Source organism: Lasioglossum baleicum, chromosome 13 (assembly GCF_051020765.1).
Source record: "Lasioglossum baleicum chromosome 13, iyLasBale1, whole genome shotgun sequence".
Classification (NCBI taxonomy): Eukaryota; Metazoa; Arthropoda; class Insecta; order Hymenoptera; family Halictidae; genus Lasioglossum; species Lasioglossum baleicum.
The window spans coordinates 15,782,677-15,805,931 of NC_134941.1; the positions used below are offsets into that span (position 1 = coordinate 15,782,677).

Here is a 23,255-nt window from a genome sequence, read left to right on the forward strand (position 1 = left end):
AAACACAGCATTGAAATGGAGGCAACAAACGGATAAAATCCATAGTCTACTTGCTGTTGGAGAAAAATAGGAGACGACGACGACGACGACAGGGAATCGAGAGCAGAACGAGGCCGGTCGATGCAACGGAAAAAAAGTTATGCAGAAAGCAGAAAGCGATCGAGGCGATTGCATCGATGCATTTGGATGAGGATCGAGTTAGAGGCGGTCGCAGTTTCTTCGTGAGCGAGGTACAGAGACGCTCGCGTTGACTCGGAAAGCTGTGGAAAGATGAAAACGCAGGAAAATAATACATATGTACTCGATGTTGTCCGGACCTCCAGCGAGAATATTCTCAACGCATCTCTCTCGCGGAGATTCACCGCGCTGCACTGCACAGCACAACACGCAGCGTTCGAAAACAAAAACAGGAAACAAACGAGACGAACAGAAAGAAAGAAAAAGGAGAAAGAAAAAATAAAAATATGCCAAAGGAAGCTTTCACTTCACGGCCGATGAGCAGATGCGGAGGCGTCTCGACAGTCTCTCGAGGGCTTTTCGTTTCGATTCCGCGAGCCATGCGCGGAAAAACCTCTGAAAAATCCGCGGGAACAAGCGAACCGCTTCGTTACTATTAAAGGACGCCAATTAAACGCCAATTAATCGAACGGCTCCTTGTTCCGAGTTCCGAGCTGCGTGCGGAATTTTATCAACTCCCCGCGGAGGCAAACCCGTTTTTTTTCAAGTCTGAGAACATCCGAGTCTCTTAAGCTCGGGGAAATTACAATTTCCAATCAGATCTTCAAATTGTATGCGCCCTAGCGCGGAAGGGTTCGTTGCGCTTTCATAATCGACATTTTTAATCCCCTTCCTCGGGGTTCGTCCTGGCGATTAAACGTCTTGCAATCGTTTTTGACTGTTTTGACTTCGTTTTGAACCGAATTGGTTCACGAAAAAGTGCATTCGTATAAGTATTTGACATTCTAGACTTTCTACAATTTCTCAAAACGGTTTGAAAGCTTGTACGCAAATGCGACAGTCGAAGTATGAAATACTGGTGTACATGTAATGCGTTGATAGGACACTTTCCTGTCTTTCCTGTCGATAGGACCTTTTCCACAGTCGTAAATAAACTGAAGGAAAGCAATGGAAGAAAGTGTTCCGTTCGAAGAAAGATACTGATTACTCCGGGAAAGAAAAGAGTTGATTGTAGAATGCAATGCCGACAATGAAAAGGAGAGAATAGGCGGAAATAATTAATCTAGAGCCCTATCTAGCTAGGAGTCTAGATCGAGGCTAGGTCCACTCGAACTCCCTATTCAGACGAACAAAACGAATAAAATGAAAAACAAACGGAAAGATACTCAATTATTCCATGAACGAAAGAATCGGGTTGTGTAGAATACAATGTATGTACAGGTAAGTACAAGGTAACGATGAAAGGCGGAGAATAGGCGCGGAAGTAATTAATCTAGTCCTAGAGCCCTCTACATTGTATAGTACAATATGTATGTATGTATGTATGTACAATCTTGCTTGGAGACCGTTGCGTGCTCTTGTATATACTATAATCTAGGTACCAAAAACGAAACTGATAACAAGCAGATGAGAAACCAAGTCGAACAGCGAAGTGCATTCAATCACTTTCGTCAGCTGACGATAAAAGATGGCGAATGGTTCGTAGAATCTTCTTTTCAATGTAATAAAAAATTAAAAGATGTCGCTCGATCGTGGATCTAAAGAATCGTGGAAACCGAGCGGAGGTTGACGTTGGAAAAGGAGAGAACACAGGCGGAAAGCGGAAGTAATTAATCTAGAGGCAAGTCTGTTGGACTCCGACTGGAGAGACTAGGTCCAGTCCAGGTTCACTCGAGGTCTAGTCTAGATATGTAGTCGAGTCAAGGTCTAGGTCTGGTCTAGACAGGTTGCACGGACGAGCATTTTCTCGAGCGGACGAATCCGTATATCGGATCGGATCGGATCGGATCGGATCGGATCGGGTCGGGTCGGGTCGGGTCGGTATTTACAAGCTCGGAGAAGTTGACACGGAAAACGGGCATCATCGTCAGAAACAAAAAGATGGAGAAGAAGAAGAAGAAGAAGAAGAAGATGGCCAGAGTTCTGTTCCAACGAACACTGTTCACCTGGAGAACTCGTGACGCAGTGAACCGGGATGATGCTCGATAACATACCGTTACACTGATGTAACATACCTGTCGGCCCGTAAACTTACCTCGATATACACACGCAAACGCACGGACAGACTTAACGACGCGACAAACACGACGAACGTGTGCACACCGTTTGGAGATCGCGATGTCGAAGCTCTGATGCGCGCGGCGCGCCGTCTTCAAGGATGAACGATCGGCCGCAATTAACGCCAGAACAGATTTTCTTTTCTTTTTTTTATTTGAACTGCGCGCACCTTCACCGTGTCGATACTCCAGGAACGACACGTGGAATTAATCTGTAAACCGGACGATGATTCCTCGAGCATGAACCGAGACCGAATCGAAATATGTATGTATTATCGTAACTATTTCGCTTGGATAACTCGGCGATGTTAAATATTCGAGTTATCAAATACATGGACTATGTGTTGTGTATTATGTTGAGATCTTACTGCAATAAAGTAGAGATACGATGAGAGGTCTAGAGAAGCTTCAACTTCGAATTCAACTTATTACATACCTGATTTTCTTCTTGAAGTTGAACAAGGAATATTATTTGAATAACTGCACGATAATGAAACAGTAAAGTTCACCTTCAAATATGTACATATAGCTAATCCTGATTAAGAAGTCGCGTTACGTATCGACGCAGTGATTTTGCACGAACAACCTGTCGCTGTAAAATATAAGAATTATTACCTCATTTTCTTCCTGAAGTTGAAGTTACGCAAGTCAGGAATATGTACATAAAAGATCTCACAATAATAAAACATGGAAGCGAAAGAACTGTTGATCGATCGAACGAGGAACAGGTCAAGAAAATCTGCAGCGTCGAGATGAATTTATCGTTCCCGGCCAACAGATCGTAATTTTCCAAGAAGATAAAATGGAGGAAATGGAGGTGGCCGCAGACATCGTGTGTTATCGTAAGATCCGCAAAATATTGCACAGCTAAATTTTCTTTTCTTTTCTTTTTAGAGAGACACGCGCGCGACAGTGGTAGTTTCGTTAAATACGATCGTTTTTCGCGCTCTATATGTATTTTCAGCGGATGGAGAAACGACTAGGCTTGCGGCGCGGAGCGGCGCGGAGCGGCGCGGCACGGCATGTGTTTATATCATTAGACAATATGAACCGGTGGAATGCGGTTTTCTACGACGGTCTCCTCTTTATCTTTCCTCTTTCTTTTTTTCGAGAACGCCCATCCCCGGAAAGAAAACCGTGTACCCGTGGAAAATTACGTGAAATCGCGACACGCTCGGTTTTCACGCATGCATGCGCGTAATGAACTGGGTAAATGGGACATAAGCCACCGGGAGGATGCAACGTGTCTTTCCGAACGTTTAACGGCCGAGGAAAGCGGGTCGTTCCTGCGCCGGCTTATCGGTTAATCCATCGCTCAATCATTCCGTTAAATACTGTACCTGGAACAAGAAACTGGGCCCCGGAATGATTGCTCGAGCAATTACGAGATGTCGTTCCGAGGCTTTTACAGATACACCAGGAATCTTTGCAACGCGCCTACGCTACGGTGTGTATTCTAAACGCCACTGGAACTGCCAGGATTCACTGAACCGCGACAGTTCTTCTCGGGATATCCGAGACACCATTAGGATCCTTTATCGAGACGTGACGGAGAATCAGCGAAAGATCACCCAAGATCTTTTCAACAAGTACAGGGATTAGTAGGATGCTTTGTTAAACTCTATCAAGCTTTTCTCAGCCAGTTAAGGACCTATTTTGTATCTAGAACACTCGGATCATTTAACAGTTAACAGGATATGTACATACACTTCGAAACACATCCTCTAATAGTTTCCAAGGATAATCAATGAATCAGTCTCCAAGGACAATCAATGCCATCCATTCAGTAAGACCTTCCATTAGCTTCCAAAGACTACATATGTATGTATGTATGTGCCAGGAATTTCAGAGAAAACGAATCCAACGTTCAGACTCTCTTTCATGAAAGTGTTTCAGGGAATCAATAACTCCCTAGATATTCTAGCAAGCTGATCTCTCCCGAACGATCGCTGACACGGCTAATCCGCGATCTGCACTGAGCTCCTTTCTCGCCTAACATCGTTAGACGACGACGACGACGACGACGACGTATACTTTGTTCGATTCTCTCGTTAGGTAACAGGAACGAATCGGCAAGAATCAGCAAAGACTAAATCGTCGCCAGGGTGCGACGAGCCGCTGCGCCGCACCGCTAACTATGCATGACCGTGTCACGTGTGAATTTTTACGAGGCGCGACCAGGTTTCTGCGTCAATAAATTGATACATACGGGGTTACGAAGAAGTGAAAGCTGCGCGCCGGCGAGCACAGACCGAGGCTTCTTTATTATATAAACTCCATGAAGCCACGAACAATAAATCGCCGACGCGAAGGAGCAACTTTTGCCTCGGCCTCGAGGATCCACCGTCACGAACGATTTTGTAATTATCCCGTGTATCTCGCTGACGGATCGATGATTTCTTGGCCGCGAGACAAAAATTAGCGACTTTCACGTCGGGACGTTTCCTCCCCCCGGACAGAAAAAAGAAAGCACGTGTCGGACCGATTTTTAACGATCGACGATAAATCCACTTTTAATTCCGCGGCGACAGAGAGACAGACAGAGAGAGAGAGAGAGAGAGAGAGAGAGAGAGAGAGAGATTCGTCAGGTTGTTTTCCGGTGAAACTTTCGCAAAAGATTCCAGAATCAGCCGTTCCGCCAACTGTTGTAATAAAAACATGTGTTTCTTCTTTTTTCATGCAAAGGTTTCTTGCGTTTAATTTTCTCGGGACACGAGGGCTTGAATTTCGGAGGAAATTATAGATTTTCCAGTATGGACGAGTCCGTGAATATTTTTTCAGCAGTTTTTCCCACGAGAAAATGAACCGTTGTTTAAAACCAGTCCCGTTGCACTTCCAGCTAATGGACAGGGAAAGGGCTCGCACGCATCTCGCGATTTATTGTTACAGAAATGGAATCGACTTGTTCCGTTGGAAAGTCGAGCGTGTCCCCCGTTTCCCCGCTCGCTTTCCAATACATCTCTCATCCCGGTTGCGTTCAATCAAACGATAACATAATTACAGCGGCAGCGGACCGACGCGCGACGCGAAGCGACGCGACTCGTCGCATCGTGCCCGGTGTATTTTCCGGCGCGTTTTACAGCTTCATTAAGGAACGTTCTCTCTCGCATTCATCGCAGAACTTTCACCCCGGTTTCGGCGACCAGCCTTAATTCGGTTATTAGCATACCGAGAGGAGCCCCAAGCATCGCACGGATCGGCTTCCCCCATTACGTACTACGGCAGAACCTTGCGTCGAAACGTCCAACGATTCTCCCCTGGCAAATAAACAATGCACCTACGAGCATTGTTCGAGAGACCCGCCTTTGTTTCTCGATCCTCTCTACGGAAACTGCATGCGCGATGCTGAGAAATCCTGATCACAGATGATCATCATTAACTCCTTGCAGATCCTTTGAGTCTCGCTTTCCGTGTTCCTACCACATGTTCTCTTTCGATTCTATCAAATTCACCGAAAACCATTTAACGTTAACGACGGGACGGTAAATACGAGGAATGTGGAAAGTAATGGCGTCCTTTTTGCAGCAATTCCTTGCAATTTTAGGTGGTGTGAAAAAGCTCGACAATAATCTGCCAGAATTGTAATTTGCTCGCCTCGCCGGAGGACGTTCTTCTTCACGGGTTTTCCGTGACGAGATCGTAAAAAATATCCGAGCCGTCTTGTGCAAATCGAATCTTATTAGAGGAAACGGAACGAAGGAGCCTCGTAAAACTGGCCGGAACACGTACCCGCGAGGATGTTGAATGGCTGGGCAAGCACCGCTCGCCTATGAAAATTGATTTGCATGAGCGGAACGATCGCGACAGGTGGCCTCTTGTCCTGGACACGCTGATCTCGTCGATCTTCTTGTCCGGATACCGAATCCGCACCGCTTTCGAACCGGAAAAGATAGTGGTGGTGTAGATGGGGGGGGGGGGGCTCCCGATAATATTTTCTATAGACTCGTCGCAGTCCGGTTCAAATCGAACTGCCGCTAAACCATTCGCGAGAGATCAGTGAACAAAATCCTACTGTTCCGTGATCATCCCCTTCTTCCATAGCAAATTCTCCGGGCACGTTAAATAGTTCCAAAGGCGTTAAGTATATTTTTCAAGCAAACAAACGCATGTTGCACGAAAAGGGAACAACAAATTTTTCGGCTCTCTCAATGAAATCCATGTCTACGTTTTAGAGTTTACGTTTAGAGTCCGATGATGTAACTCGGATAAGTATACATATAATTGTAAAAAGCGTCGTAAGATTTAAGATTAAAATTTCCTCTGGAGTTCCCGAGTCAGGTGGTTTTATTGTTCGGGATTTAAAGAGCTAATCGAGGGGACGAGAAGCGTTACGATAGACCGAGTGCGAAAGAGTAGATAATGAGAGGAGAGTGTATATATTTGTATTTACCGGTGCTTTTCGAGAGACAAGTTTTGCATGTCCCCGTAAAACAAGCACCTGTCTCTCGCTTCCGACATAGCCGAAACGAAGTGGAAATCAGGCTAACGGTCCTTTCGGAGAAAGGACAACTCGTTTCTCTTGTTCGTTACCTACATAGATTAAACCCGGCAAGGTAAAAGTCGATACGCGATCGACGCACGTGTGCCTAAAATCCATCGCCAGAAGGGGGTGCCCCATTTCTCTTCATGACGATTTATCGGGCATCGTGTCGCGAATCTCGTCGATAATAATATGTATTCATATTTGTACGAGGCACATTTTCATTGTCACGCGTTCAATCTTTTTAAGCGTGTGGAATGAAAAACACACTTCGTTCGCAATCTACAAAAACAGGTTTCACTTTGCTACCATGTGTGTCGCTGTCCATTTCCCCCGACAACTTTATTGCATCGTTTTCTATTTTTCTGTTTGTTTGTAACACTTATTCCCGTCTCATAATATGTATTGTAGTACATATGAACAAAACGCTGGGAAACAAACGGGAAGGCAGCGTGTAAGGCGATCTTTTCCAAAGAGGAAAGTTTCGCCAACTTTGTTAAAGGTTTGTCACTCATAATCGTGAAACAGAAAATTCATGTGGCAACAGATAACAGAGGCGAAAGGACGGGACGACAAAAGTTGTGGGAGAAGAGGCGCCGGAACGTCGCCCGAAAATACTTGGCCAGATCGAGCAAGTTAAAAGCAACAAATCAGCTGGTGGAGCGTGATTCAGTGTGTCCGAATTGCGACGACACCGGCGCGACGCGACGCGGTCTAATTCGAGCAATTTTAATTGCATTTCGCCGAGGCAATCTGACTCACGGGGAAATTGCATCAGTGGCGCCTGACAATGTCACCGAGGTGAACATGTGTACTATGTACAGTAATCCAAAGAGATAAATGGGGAAACATTCGGATTCGGTTCTAGCTCTCAAAGTGGCTCGGTAATTGCTCAATTGCGACCCGTGCCATATTTCATTTCAATTCTTTCGGAATACAATCGATGCCCATCATCGAAAACTCGAAAACTCGATAACTCGATAACTTAAATTTGCAAGGCTCAATTCTCAGAGGACTGAATTTTCAAAGGGCTCAATTCTGAAGCAACTGAATTTTCAAGGGATTCAATTTTCATCGGGCTCATTTCTCAGAAGACTCAACACCCGCGGAATTCAATATTCACAGGATTCGATACCGAAAGGACTCGACTCTCAGGGGCCAAAGCCCTCACAGGACTCGGCGCTCACAAATAGACTGCGCACAGGCCTGAAGTCCGCAGCAGCAGCAGTGAATGCACCCGGATCGTTTCTCGGAATTCGTTAGTCTTCATTATGTATCTGGTCTTTATGATGCAACAACTGGACACGAGCATAACGAGAATATAATTTGTGGAGCATTGCGCAACAGGAGAGTTGAGGGTTACCATAACCGACTTAAAGGTTACGTTAGGAACAGCTTATAGCTTGTCACGTCACACTGGGAACGGAGAGCAGACAGCGACGTGACAGAATGCAATCGCAGGTCCTATCAAGTTCTCGAAATTGAATTTCAAATATGAAAGTAGCTCGGACATTCGTAAATTGAAAAGGACACCGTGGAATGGACGGTTTGCTGGCAGACTAAATTGCTTGAAAACTTCCAACAAGGAGAATCGAGTGTCCATTAAGGGTGGCATCATCCCTCGGACACGAATGTATTGCGGCGCACGCCTTTCCGTCTCGTGCGACCTATCGGTTGGTTGCAAAACTCGATTAAAACCGACCAGGGTAAGTATGGACCCGGTGACTTCTGATTTCAAATGGATATCGACGGCTCACGCAGGATCTCTTTTTCCTGGTACGGAAATCTTGTTACATATTTCGATGTGCGGAGGTGCGAACTTTGATATGTACATATTACGGAACGTGCATCGAATTCCGGTAGCCGGTAACTATTGATTTTAGTTTGTCACTTCGAGGAATTTCAAGAATAGATGTTTTCATAACGAAAAAGTTTGATAGACCTCGGATTTTATGCATTTACAACAAAAATGGGTAGGCCCAATTTTCAACTCTCCCTCTCTAAAACTATTAACAGTTTCTTACAATTGATGCAGAGAATTGATTAACAGCAAGCAGCAACGTCTATACGACGATAGAGGCACAGAGGAGTATGTACCAGCGCAGCGGCTAGAGCGATTTTGCTCGACGACTATACCGGTGTTGGCCCCGGCAAGAATACATCGACTGGCGAATCGGGATTAGCAATGTGGAGTTGTGTGTCAGTGTTGCAGCTAGCAACCGAGGCTGGTTGCCTGGTTGGTATCGGTGGTGTTATCGACTGGCAAAGAGGCGCATGCGTTGCCAACCAACCCCATCCTTCCACGGGACACGTCGACGTTGGACGTGGTCGTCGTCGTTTCCAGGGGGCCGTTAAATTGTCTAAACAAATGATACCTGGTCCTCTGTATCCTCTGGTTACCATGACACCGCGCCGTGCAAACCGGCGCGGCGCCCTCCAGCCAGGTTCTGTTCCCATTGGTATCAACGGTTCAAATTACGTAGGGATTTTCAACGAGGCCCTCTTAGCACCCTCTCTCGCAGCATTCGTCGCATCATCTATGTATGTATGTCCTTTCTATACGCGAAACAAAAACGTTCAAGACTCGCTACACATTTTTCTCTCACTTTACCATGGTGTTCGCAAATTGATCATCTCTGCAGCGAGCAATTTGCGCCGTTTACTGTACATTGAATGGCGGTGAATATGTACCGCTCTTTGTTCTACGGTACAATTGACACGTGAAACAATGCGTCGATATTGTCGTCTACAATACATTTTTTATACGGTGTTTGAACTTTGAGAGAATTTCGTATCTTCATCGCAAGACGAAATATGTAATCCGAAATAAATACGCTGACTGATCGATAAGCTGCGAACATGCATTTTCTATGCATTCCTAAAACGCGTGAATCACACCTTGCATTCCATTCTCATGCCGAGGAATACCGTAATTAATGAATCAAATTTCCGCGGCTTCGATAAAATCGATTGCGAAAGTGGGAATTTCACAGCGATCGCAATTGAGCGGCGCAGAGCGGCGCTTAAATGAAACGATTGCAACGAATCCGATTGAAAAATCGCCATTTCCGCAAAGCGCACAGCTCTGACGTGTGCGATCGTCGATGTCCGTGCGAATCAAGCGATCTAAAGGATCTGCGTTTTCTGCGGCGCGAGAGACACACACGTGCCATCTTTGTATGCAACGGACTACAGAAGAAAGCCTCAAGATGCACGGAACAGCACGAGCGAATCGCGACGAGCAACGCGGAATAATTGCGCAATCGGATTACATTTAGCCGTGCGACTGGTTGGCCGTTGAACGTTGATGCACCGTCGCGTCGCCCGAAAATATTGATTTTCCATAGCACTCTCAGCTAGTCAAAATCGAACTGGCCATGGACGGGGGGGCCCCTCTCGTTTCCTTCATGAAGAACCAATCCGTGCTCGCACGTTCCCGTTGATCGCTCTTTCAGTCGATTTTCTACGGCTTACGACCAGAAAAAACCCGGATCCGTGAAGATTCAATTTTTATTTATGATTTTACACTTGATCGGGTATCTCTCGACTGCATTTTTTCTAGACGCAAAAAATGTATGGAAAACGAAGAATAACATTTTTTCATGACCGGTCACTGTTCCGAGATAATCGATTTCGAGAGCCATCCGACGCGCGCGCCGCGCCGCTGAATAACAATAGGCCATAGGCGCGTCTGATCATCGCTCACCGTTTCCACTTTCTTCGAAAACTAACCCATGCGCGCCGAACGAATACATACATACATATTCAAAGTCGATTACTACGTCGAACGAAACCGCTTTATTCGTTATTTCGGACTTGTTCTATTTCAAGAATATAAATATGTATTCCTCCTCGCCATTTATAGCAATAAAATATTTCTGTAAATACATACATATTAGGTTGGAGGGAAAGTTCTGTGCCGTATTTTAAAGAAAACATTTCTAATCAATTACATAAAGATACATATAATTTCCATTACTTCTAACATCTTGTCGCCATCTTTCAGGTAGCCTGTCAGTTTCCCAATGAATCGCTAGCAACGTGTGTTTTTCATTTACAAGCAAAATTACCTGCTCGTTTAAATGACGACAGAGCTTTCCCTCGAACCTAATATTTACGTAAAAAATACGCACTTTCGGACACACCGCTCAATGAAAATGCCGATTTTTAAATATTTCAATCTTCAGGCCCTCCAATTTTCAAATATTCAAATTTTTCAATATTTAATATTTGTAATTTTTCTTCGAATCAATTACCTAAGAAAAACAGTATGCTTGAACCAGAAGCCCCCGCTTCTGTCAATTAATTCCATGCTGTTATGGTCTTTGGTTCATGCTCGAAGAACCACCGCCGGCCATTAAGTTGTCTACGATCAGAAAAACGCAACAAAATTATCAATGAATATTCACGCCGAGCCACGGTGATTACCTTCCGAGAGATTTAATTATGAAATCTCTATTCTACTCTCCGCGTCCTCTTGCCTCTAGAACCCCGCTCCGGTTACACAATGTAACGCTCAACACTCTACAGTAATAATTGCTCGCATAAATTCCATAAAAGAAAAACATGGAAAGTGCGCACCTTGCATATAAAGCTTGTTCCAGCTCCGCGTAATTCGCTCGGATGCATCAACGCGAGAGCGAATGCATATATGTACATACATATATGTATAAAGTATAGATATACATATGTAACGTCCACACAACAGCAGCAATATGTAATAAACCATGAACAATGGGGGAAATGGTTTCGCAGTGAGCACCGTGGAGGAACAATGTCTCCTCTCTGCTGGCATAAGCGCGTTGCCAAAAAATCGTAGCTCGGATGCTTCGCGACGAGTCGCGGACACTGGGAGCTTTATCTCCCTGCTACGAACACAAACGGCTTTTTAGAGACTGCGGATTTTTATGGAAAATAAGTTGCTTGATATAACTTGGATACATATATGTGGTTGGTCGTATATGTCAAAAATTGTTTAAATACTTTCGAAGAAACAAAGAAACAGAGAGGTGCAAAGACGTGAAATACTGGAGAAAGAAAGAGCAAGATATACATATGTAGAATATGCGAGGAAGAGGAAGAAAAATAGAAAGGGATGAGAATGTAGATAGAGAAGTAAAGGGGGAAACAGGTGGAGTGGAAGCCAGGGAAAGAGAAAGAAAAATAGGAAACAAGAGAGGGATAGGAAGCCGGAGATTATCCGGTCGCTCTGCATCCCGAAGCTAGCCGCCTAGCCGCTTAGCCGGTGCGGTGTTGCGCTTCACGATGACCGGGTAACGGGTAAAGAGTTCGCTGCCGCTGCCGGATTGCTTCTCCTCTGTAAACACAGCCGGCCCACTCGGCCATCGATCCCGCACGGATATTTGACGACGACGTTTCGGGAGCGTCCCTTGGCCAGCGTGTTTGCCGAACTGTTTCGTTGCTGACTAGGCCTGCCAAGGAAATTCGGAATCGGGGTTACACAGAAATTAGGGAATGCCGATAGAAACCGCTGACTGTCTTGTTCGAAATCTTATTTGAACCGAAAACGTGTCTTTGGGTTCGCGTGTCACCTGCTACATTAGACAAATGCTCAAACTTCCGAAAAAATTTCAAATCGTACAGTCCAATATTGAAAAAGTTATCGTCGCGTCGTTTTTGGTGTGTCCGAATTGTATTAGTGGAAGAAGTCGCTGTACTATGTATGTGTATACAGTATACATACATACATACATACATACATACATACATACATACATACATACATACAGGTACATATGTATATGCATCAAAGCTCTCGAGAACTCGGGCATGGGAACGCAAATCATTTTGTTTGCCTTGTTTGCCTCAGATTCGTAGAGTAACTCGCGGTACATACTGTTTGGAAAGTGTTCTCGGTGATATGTTAATCAAACGTCTCGAGGAGACGAGATGTATGTATGTATGTATGTATGTATGTATGTATTACTATGTATGTATGTAGTTTGTTTAGACACCGACTATGTTCGTTGTCGCCGTGGATACGTGGCCGGGTGGATAGTCTCCCTAGCAAATCAGAAATTTAAATAAGATTGCGTTATCTGTTGGTTAGGATCACGACTAGACACGCACGCGAGGAACACCAGCATGCTCGTGCCCGATACCATCGCGATCAAGATATGTAACGGGGTGATCAGCCTCTAATTGGTCACGAAATTAATATTATGTATATAGTGTCCACGGCTTTCTACGGTCGATTCCTTGATCGGAAATTCATTGTACGTTTCGTAATTCGTCGTAGAAAAACAGCGTATCTATCTATGTATCTGTGTTCCGTGTTCAGTAATTACAATCGCACGAATACTTTTACACCGCGGATGCACAGTTTCGCATTTTTCTGTATCTCGAAGAAACTTCGAGAAGGGCGGATTTTAAAACTGCATTACATATTCACAAAAACGGCGTGTGTTCGACGGCGAGATTCAGATGAACTCAACGGACGTTTCAGCCGTCTATAATACATATATGTATGTATGTATTCAATGTTCGCCACCGAAATCGGCAAATCACCAAAGGACGTCTTTGGCGGTTGCCGCTCCACGGTGACGGGGGGATTGGCGATCCTTTCGGACGAAATGATCGGATTCCTTGGTTGGCAACTACATACATATGTACATAATACATACATATGTTGCGCACAGAGGCGGCACGTCACAGTCAATCGTGCGCATCTCTACACGGGGAATGATTATATGTACGTATGTGCTATGTAGCACAATTTCTGCTTTATCTCTTGATTAATTGAAATATTTAAAAATGAAAACTGAATTCAACTCTACCAATTTCTAATTGTAATCACGCCCTTAAGCGCATCGCAAGCTCGGAAACACCGAGTCGAAAGAAACTCCACGGATCGTGGAGGAAAAACTGACCCGCTTTACGCAGGGTTGCAACGCTGTCGTCGTCGTCGTCGTCGTCTGCAACCTCCGTTGATCGACCCTTTTTTTTATTAAGTTATTAGGCTCGTCCACGCCGTTTCCCAGCAATTCCCTCGGATCCCTTTGACCGCGTCCTATTTGTTTAACGAGTCTGAGGAAGAGGCCGGTGCCGCTTGAAATTCGCTCGCGAAAAAGAATTCACCTGGCCTTTTAATTGATCGCTCGATTATGCCCGATTGCCCTCGACAGAGAATAACGTGTCTGAACGGAAAAAAAGGAACAGTAATTAGCCAGAAGAGGAGAGAAAGGTTCAAAGAAACTTCGTCAGCAGGCTGTTCCTTAATTTCAATCCGAACGCCGCTCTTCAGCCTTTGTGAAAGGGATTACATAATTGATAATAATTGTATCAATGCTCTTCCGCGCGCGCGCGGGTTCCTAAAGGATCCGAGATCTTGACAAAAACGCAACAATTTTTGCTGGGCGCATCTTTCCGGGAGTTTCGTCGAGGATCTGCTTGAACTTTCGAATGAAACGATCATGCTTTTTACTAGTTTTTACAAGAAAATCGCATTGAGGTGCTGCGAGGATACGAAGGAGCAAAAAGATATACATACATACGTATTTTTCATGGAAATTCACATTCTAATATGCGATTTTACCGATTGCACGATCGTACCGAGAATTTCGGAAAAATGAGAAAGGCGTTTGCAGCTTGACATCAATCTCTGTCAGAACTGTTTATCAAAAGCAAACGATCGTAACGAATACGAGATGATCGCGGTTGAGAAAACAATCGTCCATGTAGTCTAGGCGGTCTACGTCTATCCCCGGCGGCAGGCAGCTCGTGTTCGAAATAACACCGGGTTCGTCTAGCATCGAAACAAGCAGCTTTCGCGAGGGAACGGCGCGCGGCGTGGCGCGGCACCGAGAATGCCGTTATGTATGTATGTACTAGGTGCACGTGGCGATTAGGATCGGCCGTCGATCGGAGAGCAAGCCGGCTAACACAGGAAAGTGATTTCTACCGTGTATGTATGTATGTACATACTGTGGTCCGAATCAGGCGCCGATCGCCGATCGCCGATCGCAGACAAACCTCGTGAATCATTGTGCTTCTACAAGCAATTCGAAACAAAAAACAAAGACTCCGAAACGCGGGGATTTTTCAGTGTTCTTTCTGAAATTCTGAAGGATCAAACAAGCCGAACATCTTTTCTCCGAAGAGTCTACATACATATGTATATATGTATTTTCACAAACGATTGAAAAATAGAAGATACAAAATGAATTCATCTTTTGGCCCATATGTACATATGTACTATCTCCATCATCCTGGACGTTCAACCTCTCGTCTACGTGAAATGCAGAACTTCGAGAATGAAACGCGGTAACTATGCACTCGGCATTTCCCGCAATCGCGGTCTAATTTACACAGAATCAAATGCAGTTACCCGCACGAGAATTTCAGTACGTAACGATGATTGCGGAAGCAACGATGCAACTTCATTTTAATCTTCCCTTACCAAACGCGCTTCGCGTTTTGACTTGGCGATATTGAAACTTGAATCTGAAAATGAAACTGGGGGGAACTGCATTTCGTCCAGAGATCTACGACGACCTTCGGCGGCTTATTTCCATTCGGGAGTCAAGAAAATTGGTTTCACAGCTTCGAAAACTCGGCAGATTCTACGGCAGGATGGGAACGTGCCTCGTAGATCGTCCATAAATCGTTTCAGGCAATTATCGCGGTAGCTTACGGGCAGGCAGTCTTTCACGTGGAACCAGACAGCGATATTGCGATTAGATTAGACGCGATAGAGACTGCGTTTCGTTATTTATTTCACCGGAGATGGGGTTCTTGAAACTCGAGGGACGAAACGGTATATGTATGTATGTACATTGTACATACTATGTACACACCGACACGTGCCCCCGAGATATACATATACGACACATCGCGCAATATCGAAATCGTTTAATTACACCGTGTCACACAGTGTCCTGCTGGTCTACCGATTGCGTCGAACGTGACTCTTGACGACTGCTCGAAACTGCTGATCGCAAAAATTGTAATCTGTTCCTCGAATTGCTCGAGGAGAAACAAGAGAATCACTGTACACTGTACAGTATCGACTACGGAGTACGGAAACGTGGGAGTGACGGAGAGAAGTCAGCACAACTTTTTTAAAATAGCTCGAAAATTAAACATTTGTTCCGATCTAGAATACATATTTCTATTCCCTATGATCTTTCTTTGGAATTTTATGGATACGAAATTGGTATACACTAAATCCTCTATTGCAGTCGCAAAAAAGTCGTACACGATGAATGCAAACAAAATATCCCCTCCGCTGTAGTAATCTGATCTCGGCTCGAGTATATCGGTGTGAACCACTACACACCGCGCCGCGCCGCGCCGCGCCGCGCCCGCACAATTTTATCATTAAGGCGGAGTGGGGTAAGTGCGCCCTAGTTTTTGCAAAGTTGGACTTTAAACCGATGTATTTTCAGTCTGGTATGTAAAAACTTAACGCTCCAATTGGTATCAAACTCTTGCCACAGTTATTAGTGATGAATTCGTACATATTACATATTTGAAAATTATCATTTTGATTAAAACAAAAATGACGCTTCCCAGGCGAGGAACAAAATTGTTTTTCTCGCGTGGGGTGAGGAAGACGAGGGTTGCCATGATTATTTACTCGACCCGGGAGGTTACAAGTGTTCCTCGTTTGTCAGGAATCGCTACAGATGTTTGTACAGATGATCGTGAGATAGTCGGAACACACCGTGAAACACGAGGACGTTGCACGATGAGAAAATAAATGGGTTTACTGTACTGTGTCAGTCCTTTCGACAACTTGATATCCCAATCGAGGTCCCAGCAAGAATGAATAAAGTCTGCGCTTGGTAAGTTATTTGGAACCGTTGAGAACTTTACCTTCAAAACTTTTATAATAAATGTCCCTGTGAAGCTTGAACAGACAAACGTGTCCGTGATCACGTGATGGTGTAATGAATGACGTCGGCCGGCGACCGGCTATCATGAATAAAAAAGGAAAGAAAAAGTATGTATGTATGTAGGTAGCCAGGCCTTGGCTTCTAACCCCTTGGTCACGGGGGCGCATGCATCGTTCTTTGACGGTTTTAGTTGCCCGCGTAATTATCGGAAATCCATTACTTCCAAACGAGGAGAGTCTTTCCCGTGCGCTGTCCGATATTTATTTTTCCAAACGATACTATGTATTCGCGGGCGCGTGTTGCCACGAGGTTGAAAATTTCGCGACATTCCGCCGCGAGAATAACCACCCGCGCGCGATGAAAACCCTCGAAAACAATCCCTTTGCCGGGAGAACACGGCGAGACACGGTTCCGACACAAATTTTTGTTCCTCTGTTTTCTCTAAAGAGAGAAATTTATGGGATCCCAAGCACGCTGGCGTAAATAACTCCTCGCGATATTAATCCCCGGCAAGGAACAACGTACTCCGCGAAATAGTTGACGCGCTTTTCCTTCCGACCAGCAATTTGGAAACTTTCGCCTCGGGGAAACACGCTGTCTCGTTCTATGTATCGGCGCAGCGCGGCAGTGGCTTGATTCTTTGGACAACTGGGGATCTTTAACTGCTTCCTTCTTAAGTACGTGTACCGTGGATCAAGCCCATTCGACTGGAATTCGCGATTAGACGATTGATCCCTGTTTGAAACCAGTTGAACAGCTAAACGGAGGTTTCAGAAAGTTTACGGTGTGCTCCTGGGCGAACTTGAACGGTCGGGATCCGGTTAATTATTTGGTTATCCCAAAAGTTTCTTTCACTGCGTGCACGTTCCATGCATATCGTTAAATAACATCGGCATGCACACACAACGCAATCTTCTGTTCTTTAATCTTTTATTATTCTTTAAGCTTCCCATTTCTTAACCATGCCGTTGGTTTTCTTAAAAACTACTCTGAATTTCCACCGAGCACATTAATCGAGAACGAAACGAATTTTTTTGGACAACCTAATTACATATGTACATTTCCAGCTTTGGAGTTTTAGCGCAACGCTATTTCTTTGGACACGTGTTTTCATTTTGAACTTTCACTTTCATTCGAGTCGTTCGTCGAAGAAATTGATGAATGTTGATCAAATTCTGAAACTGAAAGTACATCCAGTCTTTTGTGGGTCAACTGGCATTCAATTCCCGAGTTTTTCCTCGCTCAAGGCCGTCCATTTCTCGCCAGAGCCATTAAACAGAATTCTCACATTCCCTGCCGGTTTCCCGGTCGCCATCAATCTTCGGGGCAATATAGCGAGGCGAGGCGAGGCGAGGCGAGGCGAGGCGAGGCGAAGATAACTCATCGATAAGCCCTAATGCTCGTCATTACCGGGTTCCCCGCGAAACAATAACTCGAAACGGTGCCCCGGTTCCCGTCTAAATCGTCGGAGAGATCCGTTCTGGGTAAAATGTTGAAAGCTACCCATTATGTCAACCGTTCATCGATGTACATAACACGAGGACAAGCAGCTCGTTACATTTATGGGGACAATTAAGGGCGGGCTACGACGTCCGTGCAATTAATGCGACGCGGCGCGGCGCGGCGCGACGATGCGGATGCTATGCGTATGCAGATGCAACGCGGCAGATACATACGATGCAACCTAGAACCAACGGAAGATCATGAATACCACCGCGATAAAAGCCGAACTCTAACTCGATCAATGAATTACTCTGATCATTACTTTAAGCATCTCTGGCCAACGTTGCTACGATATTGTATTGGTCGTTTACAATATATGTGTATGTACATAAATATTTATTTTATATTTATTGATTTATTGATGAGCCTAGCAATTGAACGAATAAAATGAATGAATTATGCATGCATTCGAACGAAACGGAGTAAGATACAATAACAGTTGGGGCATGTTTCGCGGAATGTTTGACGAGTTGCGGGAACAAGTTCCACAAATCAGATCCATTTTTACATGTCCACGAGAATCGAACGTGGTCTCAGCGACCACCGAACTCCTCCGAAACGTATCGACACCGAATACATACGCAACAAACCAGATGAGAGAAGCTCTGCACGTGAAACGACGCGAACCCATCACGTTTATAGAACGATTGAATATTTATAAAGCGTGGCAATGACTCCGGCCGAATGCTAAGCGCGGCCCGAGTGCATCTGGTAAATGCATACATATGTACATACACAACATTGTATGTATGTATGTATGTACCAAGATACCTAAATACATATGTATACAAGCGTCTTCCACGAAAGCATGGCGAAAATCGTCTGGAAAACATCCTAACCTTTTCCTAACATTTTTTACTAAAATATCAAGTGTACCCCGGTATTTGTGTATTTGTGTCGGAAGTCTAATACATATATGTATGTACTTTTATACGAAGGATCTTGATTAATATCAGTACAGATGAAATTCAAAGTTGTTGGAAAATTTTTCAAATTCAACATGTCGATACATGTATGACATGTTGATACATATATCCTCTATTAAAATCATTAAGGGAAGAAATAACGTTCGATTTATGTAGTTTCTATTCCTTGCAATCGATACAGACAATTCTTATTTTGCATAAAGATCCACAGTCTAAATATTGTACATATAAATTTTCCGAGCGGTTACCTAATCGTGTCAATGACGTACCCGATCGAATATTTCGACTATCGCGAGGCGATTGCGAGCCGCGAACAGCAAATGGCAACGTTCCCTGTTGCACGAGAGGCAGAGAGATTTTTCATCGGGGCGCAGCATCCGACGGTATTTCTACATCTACGTCGATTAAAGGGCACAAGGAACAGGGAACAGGTATCCATTCATAAGGCACGGCGCGGCGCGGCGAGGGGAACGCAATAACCTTGGTTACACTACCGAGCCGTCACATCGGCGTGCAGTCACCGATTCATTCACACGCGATCCCCCTCCTCCGACCTCGACAGCCAGTTAGAACAATTATGCACCGCGCTAATTTCGAACTAAAAAAAAATACGTGTACATATCTCTGAATACGTGCATGTATGTCCAAACATACACGAGACACACAGAGAAGAGAAGAGTTTCGGGTTTTCCCTCGGGCACCACGGCACCAGTCAAAGTGACAGCATGCAGCACACTCTGTGCCAAGTGTGTCAAGACTCGAGGCTCGGCTATTCTCAAACAAAAGCCTACACAATTCCCTCCGAATATAGCAATCGAAACATGGAATCGATCTACGCTCGACGATCCCAGGATTTTTATTTATGTATGTGTAAAGTATGCATATGTGTACGTGTATGTTATTCATTTATGTTCGGCTGACAATTAGAGGAAATTTGATTTCTCGATTATGTATCAAACGTTCAATCCTTTGCACTCGGAGTTGGATATGTACATTGTATGTATGTACATATGTAGAACCAAAATTTCTCAACCAGAATACTTTTATTTCATAGGAGCTGTTTTATTCTATGCACATGAAACTGATCTGATTTATGTACTAATTACTAGGCTGCGGATGTTTATGCAATTTTCAATTTTTATAAAAAAATTTTAAGAAAGGGCCTGAAATACGATACAAGTCTATTTTTAACGGGAACAGCCTTTGTACATCTTTGTAGATACCAAACAAAGAAAGAAAAATCTTACTCAAATTCTATCGAATTTTATATTCTAGCATTTTTTCAACATTTTCATAAGCCATAAGTGCATAAACATCCGCAGTCTACTACATACAAGTATGTACATTACAAATCTGATAATGTAGAAAATAGTTTGAATAAGGGTATGTATGTATGTATGTATGTATGTATGTATGTATGTATGTATGTATGTACAGCAATTGTCAGTGGCGCCTCAGAGTCGCCATTCAAGCGTAAAGGGGTTAACCGTTAACCCCTTGCCGTAACATTTTCTTGATTATAGTTGCAGCGATTAAAACGTCATCCCCAAAAACGAACGAATTGTCTCGGTCGATCGAAAAACCGCGTTAGAAATGTAATTCGAAGAAAATGATTGCACCCGTGCCTAGATGCAGCAAACAGTTTATTGGTACGACATGACAACCACGGCGAACGAATTTCGCTTATCGACGAGCTGAATGATCCTAATCAGGAAATAACCGGGTTAACCTGACAGAAAAGTTGTCGAGGCAGGTTCGATATCGTTGTCGGAACCGTTAGCAGAGCTTCGACAATTCAACTGTGCATCCATGTACATGTATGTATCTAGATAACGATTGAGCCCAGCGATTGAACCCAATACATACATACATATGTACATATCGTACTTACACCCTGCTATTTTCCCCACGGCGATACGTGACAGAAAAGACCTCGGGAACGTTTGATACTCTAAGCGGTTCGAACGGGAGTCAATTTGTATAAATGCGTTTCGCACTCACCATTTTTACTCGAAGGAAGACGTATCCGAAACTGAACGGACCACCGTACGGCTACGTTGCCTATGGACGCACAGAAAACACGTTACCATCGACTTTGACACACTTGCCGCGATCCTCGAAACAACGATTAACGGTGTCGATTTCCGAAGAATCGTCAATTATCGCGCGGGAACACTCGCGGTTAAATCGTGTCCGATCAGTTTAAACTAACGAATGACATCAGAGCACAACAAAACAATCGTCCACCGGTTTACATTTGCGAGCACCACCCCTGTCACATCAAACTACCCCGAGCTCCCGAGACAGACTGGCGACTGGCTGACGGTGGATGGTGGATGGACTGATGGACGGATGGACGGATGGACCACGAACCATAGCTGCTTCCGAGATGCACCGCCAGACAGCGCCACCGCTCAATGTCGAGTGGCGCGTTATTTGAATTGTTCCAACGGAGAAATAAACGTTCCATTACGAATCTGCTTTTCAGACATGATTACACGACAGATCTTGCTGAAAATTCTGCGTTACTCGTATTTTATACTCTAGAATATATATTTACTGTTCACCGATCGTATATTCGTAGGAAATTTTTGTTTATCCATTTTGATTTGCTCCTTGCAAACTCGCGTCACAGTTAACGCAACTTGTCGCCAATAGAAACGCCACTTTGCGAACGATCTTCCAATCGAAACCGACAGACCACGACAGACACGCCAAAAATTCGTTTGGGATATCTTGTATACAGGGCGTCTGAGAATTTTATGGCACGGATTTATCTTACTATTCTTTCGAAAACTTGCTATTCTTTCAAGCATTTATTATATAAGTTTTACACGTAATACAGTGGGAAAGTTGGTGGAAAAAATTCCGTTGTTGATGGTCATACACGCACTGCGACATATTAGAAATAGAAACTATATTTAAACATCCTGCGCGATACTTGTTGCGTCACTTGATTTGTAGTTTGCATTGTAATATTATACGGTCGTAGATCGTAGGTGCACAATGTTGGATACGCGCAATAAATGTTGACTACAATGGACGGCGAGAACGTTGCGGAACCACTGCGAAACCAGAGAAATCACCCTATACATATAATAATTTGATGGGCTGTCGCTGTCGGCATTCCGAGATTGGCCCCCCTCCATCGAAGAAGCGCGACAGACCGGTCAATATAAATTGGAGGCTAAGAATACGCGCGTAGTCCAACAGCGACCGGACTGGAACAAGCTATCCGTCTTTCGGTCATGCGATCGAGCGTAACGTAACACAATGCAGGAGAAAAAGAATGAGAGTGAATGCCCAACTCGATTCATCAAATAATTTATTGTACTCCTCTGGGGCTCTGCCCTTATTTGCTAGATCCGAGATCCGAGTTCGTGGGACTGGATCGTTTGCTCGATCGCGAACCAGTCCCTCATCGTCGGTGTACGGTGTACAGTGCAGTACAGTGTACTGTCCAGAGAAAGAGTGTAAACAAGCGGGACGGGAACGGGGAAAGAAGCCCGACCATTCATTCGGATTGCCTTTGCGTTCCTCTAGCCCCGTCCCCGTCCCCGTCCCCGTCCCCGTCCCGCTAGTTTACACTCTTTCTCTGGACCGTACATACATTCGTTAAAGTTAAAAGATTCCGAGAAAATATGCGAATACCTTAATACCTGCTATTTATGTATAGCGGTGTTTACGGAGTGACTATTCAATCGTTGATCAACTTTTGTCGCATCACAGACTAAATTCAAATACTCCGTTCGATCGTCGCAACTACCGTAATACATAAATACCCCGACGGCACACCGGCTCGGTTTCAGCCTGGCCCCTGTGCACAAAAGGGCGCGTTTTCCGCCTGCCGAGGGCTCGAGCCCAGGGCCTGCCGGCCGGGCTAGGATTCAGCCGATTTGCAAGATTGCAAGGGTGCGGGATTCGCGTTCTCATTGCGTGATAATACAAACACGGGTTTTTTCAGTAGTCAAAAACGCCAAATAAAGGTCAATCTAGGCAGCAATCGCCCTCAAAGGTCTTATTTATTAACTTATTATACTTTTGTCGGTAACAAGGGAGACTGCTACGCATTTGCAAAGTACTGCCACATTGATGCGACCCGCCCTGTGTCGCGCATGCGCGAGAAAAGTTGGGCCCAATCGAAGCACTGATTGGCCACATTAGTGTGATACCGTGCTGCCCTCTCAAAAACAGGCTGAATCCCAGCCCGGCCGTCAGGCTCTGGGCTCGAGCCCCCGGCAGGTGAAAATCGCGC

The 23,255-nt window shown here is 44.6% G+C and overlaps 1 protein-coding gene across 3 annotated transcripts in view; it reads right to left on the reverse strand.

Moving 5' to 3' along the window:
* Positions 1 to 23,255, reverse strand: part of Arl4 (ADP ribosylation factor-like 4) — a 67,431-nt gene that overhangs the window by 43,793 nt on the left and 383 nt on the right. For 2 of the 3 annotated variants that reach the window (XM_076436861.1, XM_076436858.1), the window contains exon 1: positions 21,002 to 22,052. The exons of the other annotated variant lie outside the window; for it this stretch is intronic. The gene's annotated coding sequence lies outside the window, so the exon portion shown is untranslated. Of the gene's footprint in view, positions 1 to 21,001; positions 22,053 to 23,255 lie in introns of those variants that run through there. 3 annotated transcript variants of the gene reach the window in all.